Genomic DNA, 6,233 nt, shown 5'->3' on the forward strand with positions numbered 1-6,233 from the left:
CTTCCTTTCTCCTCAGAGCCTGTGTGAGTAACCAGGCTGACATCTCCTCTGTTACAGCCCGTGGGAGTAACTGGGTAAACCCCGCATCCCTCCCCTATAGAGCCTCTGGGAATTACTGGGATAAACCTCCTAAAACACCTTCATCACCCGCTCTGTGCTTTTACAAATGGGCAACTGTTTTTACGAATTCTAAGTATAAGAGATGTGGGCTGAAAGCTCTTAGATGGAGGATAGTTCTTTAGCAGGACATGTAGTTGTGTACCACAGGCAGCAACTTAACCGTAGAAAAGAATTAGAAAGGTATCACTGTGGTTAAGATTTGTTATATTTATTTTTGAGTTATATTTTTCAAGACGCTTAATTTTTAATTTAGGATGATTAAAAAGTAGCTTTGAGTTATTTTATATGTGAACATTTCTAAAAAGGGGGCAAAAGGCTTTGCTGGAGGAATGGTGCATAATTGTATTATAAGGCGCTGTATTGTATTTCCTATATGCATATAGAGGGAATTGCTGGAAGTTCTCTGAGGGCTAGTGGCACTCAAGTGGGGCTACTCTATGTCCACAACTCAAATGTAGTCCTGGGAGCAGCTTTAGCTTGTACTCACTGACAAACGGTCCAACTGGAACTGAAATCACCACCACATGATAATTAAGAGGTTATCTGTATGGAAAGGACTCAAGTTAAAGGCAATCAAGTTATAATTCAAGATAATTTTGCGATGAAGACACACTCTTAGACCTACAGGGCTATCTAGTTATGCCAAAACTGTGGAGCTACCTGGAATTCAGATGGTGCAAATGAGTTTTTAGAGTCATACTAGCCCCAAAAAACCAAACCCATCCCTCATAGCCCTGGGCTGTGTTGTAGGCAATATGAAGGTGGAACTCTTAGGACATGTCTACACCAGATTTATGTTTGTATAACTACGCTGCTCAGGGGTGTGAAAAATCCACACTCACTTCTCCCGTCAACATAGCTACCACTTCTCATGGTGGTGGATCAACTACGTTTACAGGAGAAGCTCTCCATCAGGGTGGCACATCTTCACTTAAACACTGCCCATACGAGTGAAAGTGACCCAATAAAATAAATATTAAAGCTAATGTTAAAATCATATAATACACAGGTTGAGAAAAGAGTGTCTGTGCATCTGGATGTAGTGCTTGGATTATCCACAAATACAAAGGACTTTCAGCAGTTCCCTCTGTGTACCCAGAAAGGACAGAAGTTCTCCCACAAGTCACTAGGGAAGAATTCATAGAGCATCTCAGCTTATTACAGTGCAAAGAATGTACCATGGAATATCCTCCTAGAAATCTTAGTGCCACACATGAATGAGTGCTGTGCCAATGTGGACACAGCAGCTACAGTGTTGTTTCCCGGTGTGGCTGCTCTCACTCAAACTGGACTAATGAAGGGATTAACTTGGACATAGAAAAATGGAGCTAACTGTGGTGCAGACATACCCTGTGGTTAATGTAGCCTGTCTCCACCTGCTTATGAACTACAGCACCTCCTGTTCTCTGTTATGGAAATACTGTGTCCCGGTCTCTGGCATATCTCCTACACAGGGTTTGCAAAGCTGACTTCAGAAGACAACCTTAGGTCAGACATTTGCAGTTCCTGTGGTTAGAGAGTCTCCTCCCTGACCATATCTCTGGCTTTTAGAGCCCCTTTTTGCCACTCCAAACTATTCATTTTTTGTAAAGGGACTGAAGTGCAGGTGAGGATCTCATCATTAGTGTTTAACATCCACTAGAACCAAGTTCTGGTTTAGCAAAGGTCTAAGCAATTTTTATAGCATAAATATGTCATGTTTAAATTACCTTCTTTTATATGAAAATTAATTAAAATCTTCTGTTGGCACATTGACTTTCCTCCATACATGGTTTAAGACTCACAGGTATTTAGTTTTTTTTTTCTTTTGGTTTTGGATCTTTGTGCAGGCTTATTTGGTTTGCTACTTCAGATTTATAGAAAAAGTTTACTGTTCAAAATGTGAATTAAAGTAGAGTTTATATGCCGTAAGGGCATAGCCTTATAAAAATGGAAAGTGTTCCTTTCATTGTGCTATGGGATTTTGGTATTGTAACTACTTACTACAGAGAGAATAAAAAACAAATTGTTTAAACACCATTTCTAACTAATATATATAATATTTTTATTTACATTTCATGGCAAAGAATCTGTCAAAGCACTCTGACCATTATTAGTCTCTAAACAGTCTTTCCTTCTTTCCATCATTTTACTCTCATCCAATTCTATATTGTTAGCTTTTCTCAATTAACTGGACTCAAATTCTTGCTCAGTTCTAACTCTTTTGTAAATTTATAAATTAGGTGAGTGCTGTGGTCTGCCCTACTCTGTTGCTTAATAGAATTAGCACTGTTTAGTAACTGTTAAGGTTGTGGCAGGATACCACCCAAAACATTAAACGATTGGACAATCTTAAAATGAAAGACTTGTGCATCCTTTCTACCTTCGTATTACTTACTATTCTATTAATTAACACTATCAACTAACTCTAGAATGCCACAAAGCTTTCGTTTCAATCTCTAATAGATACCGGAAAGCGATATATACCCCATTTTCATCAAACTTACATTCTAACACAGGGGTCGGCAACCTTTCAGAGGTGGTGTGCCGAGTCTTCATTTGTTCACTCTAATTTAAGGTTTCACGTGCCAGTAACATTTTTAGAAGGTCTCTTTCGATAAACCTATAATGTATAACTAAACTTTTGTTGTATGTAAAGTAAATAAGGTTTTAAAAATGTTTAAGAAGGTTCATTTAAAATTAAATTAAAATGCAGAGCCCCCGCGGACCAGTGGCACTTTTAGTTGTATCCAATTTCAAGATATCCATGAGTGTGTTTTGGTATAAGAGCAATGATAGATTCCTTCACTTCCTTCAAAGTGTGAGTGCCACTGAAAATCAGCATGTGTGCCATAGGTTGCCTACCCCTGTTCTAATGTAAACAGTGAATTTATATCAATACTAGCAACAGATCAGCACATCTGACTGTCTCAGGGCTTGTCTATACTTGCTTCTGTAGTGCTTCAGTGTAAGTAATCCACCTACCCAAGAGGCGATCATCAGATAGGCAGAGAAATTTGTCTGTCGACCTAATGCTGGCACGGGGCCTTAGGCTGTCTTAACTACATTGTTCAGGTGTGTGGATTTTTCACACTGCTGAGTGACGTAGCAGGGTTGAGCTGACTTTTTAGTGTAGACCAGACCTCATACCCTGTAATGTTGGAAAATTACTGTACATGAACGCTGTTGAGGTAACTGGACATTACTGGAGTGTGTCATGCTGCAATCTTAATTTCCTTTAAACATAGTTTTTGTTAGCTAATTTGCTGGTTTCATATATCTCTTTTGTGCACCTCAGTGGACAGCTCTCTAGAATCAGGAAAAAGGGAGCTGTACCTACTTGGGAATCAGGGAGAAACTGCTGCTGCTACTGCTAGTTTCCCCTCCTAAAGAGTGAGAGTGGCTGTGAAGTGATTTAGTAAATTCTTTGTTTATAACACTTTATCCCCATTTAAAAGTTTACTGAAAGTGAGTGCAACAAGCACAGCCCTGCACTTAAGCATTGACAACATATCTTGTCCATTGGAGGGAACCTTTGTGAAGGAATCTATCATTGCTCTTATACCAAAACACACTCATGGATATCTTGAAATTGGATACAACTAAAAGTGGTTGCAGCAGCAGGTTGGGTGGTCTTGCATTACATCAGCAGGTCTACCAATATGCCACAGCCCCCACACTTTTCCAGTATGATGCTTACCTCTCTTACATTCCAAAGTACCAGTGTGGGTCATCTGCAAGGATCATCTTGGCTGAAACTGGAGATTGAAACCATGATCGCCAAAAATAAAAGCATGCATCTTTACAGCGTGTTAGAGCCAGACTCTTAAGCTGAAAGCCACCACAGGAGTCTCATTCTCAGTGGACTGGGCACAGAGTGGTATGCATAACGCATACTCTGACAAATGAGCCACTTTGTAGACAAGCCACTGTGGGAAGATTGACACACTTTCCCAGTGTGTTACACACACATTTAGCAGTTAGCAGTAGAATATTGCTGATCAGGAACTCCAGAGTCTATCACTGGCTCTGGGAAAGTGTAGGACTTACAGTGGGTTATAGAGGTAGGTTAACTGAAACTGCTTTAGTGACTTTGAAGAAAATCTGGTGCACTGGGATAAAATTGGCTTTTTCATGTTAGGAGCCTGGGTTCTTATGTAACCTCTTTGATGGGGTATGAATCAGCGTTCATTTCTCACTCCCCATCAGTTCCTGGCCTGGGCCGAGGAAACTAATGTTCCATCCAACAGACCAGTCCTGATCATGGGCCATCTTGAGGCACGTTGCACGTACACTAAGAAGACTAATTTAAAACATAATGGGGACTGTTCAGTAGCTGTTCCTTTTGTTCCTGAGTTGAGGTTCTTGACCTTAGTCAATAATAAAGATAGTGAATTGCATTGGAATTTTTAAAAAGTTACCTCTATAGTTCAGGGGTATTTGGTGAAGGAATCTGTCAGTCTCTTCCCCTACTTTTCTAAGTGAATGACTGATCATGCTGTGTTGTCCAAAGAAATCTAGGTTCAGTTTGCAGATGTTTTCCATGATGGCTAAAAAGTTATAAAATATTTTGTAAACAAACATTACTTATGTATAACTCATTCTAGGAGTCGGCACAAGGAGCAACGGTGTGGCCAGATGGGCAGGTCCCAGAATATTAGATTTCTTGCAGAAGGGTGCAAGAAAAGTGAGATAATCCAGTGAAAAATTGCCCCAAGAGGTGGCTTTCAAAGTCCTATTATTCTTGCTGTATCAATTTCGTTTTGATCAAAACATCATAAATTTAAACAGTGTCCAAAATTTATATTCTGGTTTTAGTTTTTGCCATTTCCATGAGATCTTAACAAAATAAAGGTTGAGAGCGCCTGTTAAAAATGAGCTTTGTACCAGCTACTGCTGCACCTTAATAACAGGTTTCCCGAAGTGCTGCAAGAACAAAATCAGGTAGATGAAGTTAAGGGGAAAATGAGGCTGTGGAAATTTTGACCAACAGATGAAAACTATTTATGTTCATATATTCAAATTTTGGGCAAATCTGAGATTACGTTAGGTATGAATAATTTAATGAAGTGATGCTCTCTAGTGCATACAGGCTGTGGAATTCAGAGGTGTTGACAGTTCTGTGATGATAAAGGCTGATGGTGACCCATTCCCCCTCTCCTTTACAGGTAGCAGCTGCAATCTGAGATGGAAACTGAGAAAACATTCTTTCCACCTAAACGTTTCAGGCTTTTCTTCATGTAATGGCTTAAATAGTAGCTTAAATGTTTCATCTTGATATGTACATTGTCAGTTTCTGCGTCCTTGCCTCCCTCCAGTCCTTACCAGGTTAGAAAAAATTTGCTTGAGAAATAAAATTACAAAGGAATTAGAACAGTGCATTGTTCATTCTGCACAAGTACAGAATTAATCTCCCCTGCAGATTTTTTTTACCCTTGCATAAAATATTCTGCTGTGGAGGTGCTGCAATTTACATCTTTCGCTCACCAGGGGTTTCTGTGGCACCAGAAGAAAGAGGGTAGCAGGTTAAGAGTTGGAGCAGGCAGCTATGAAAAGGGAGGGAGCAGATACTGCTTTCCTCACAGCACCTTGTTTACAGGACCAGGTGAGGATATGTGTGTGTGGAGGGGAATGGACAGAGTGGGATGCATGGGGCTGCTGGAGTGTGTGTGTGTGTGTGTCACATAGACTGGGGTTCGGAAGGGCTAGTGGGACAGGGCAGAGGGGGGGCAGAGGAGCTAGTGGGGTGACAGCTTTGAGCCAGGGGCTGAAAGGGAGTGCAGAGACACATAGGGAGGGGAGAAGGAGGGGTGTAGGGTCACACAAGGACAGGAGCAGATGTGCCTGACTGAATGGGAGAGGCTAGGGGGTCAGCCAGGATTACATGAGGAGGCTTTCCAGCTCCCTAACAACCCCTGCTCAATCCTCCCCCCGCCCCCCAAAAAACCCTAAACAAACAAACCTGTTCTGTACTTCTCACCCACACCCAGCCACTTTCCAGGTTCACTCCCAGGCTCGTTCCAAACAATTACTTCCCTCTCCCTCAGCTCCTCCTTTACCCCTAAAAGCAGCAGAGAATCCTGTGGCACCTTATAGACTAACAGACGTTTTGGAGCGTGAGCTTTCGTGGGTGA

At 41.1% G+C, this 6,233-nt stretch overlaps 1 protein-coding gene across 2 annotated transcripts in view; it reads left to right on the plus strand.

Annotated features, from left to right (window-relative positions):
- RBM26 (RNA binding motif protein 26) overlaps positions 1-6,233 on the plus strand; it is a 99,999-nt gene that overhangs the window by 404 nt on the left and 93,362 nt on the right. The gene's annotated exons all lie outside the window — the stretch shown is intronic.

The sequence above is a fragment of the Chelonoidis abingdonii genome, chromosome 1 (genome assembly GCF_003597395.2).
Source record: "Chelonoidis abingdonii isolate Lonesome George chromosome 1, CheloAbing_2.0, whole genome shotgun sequence".
NCBI classification, from domain to species: Eukaryota; Metazoa; Chordata; order Testudines; family Testudinidae; genus Chelonoidis; species Chelonoidis abingdonii.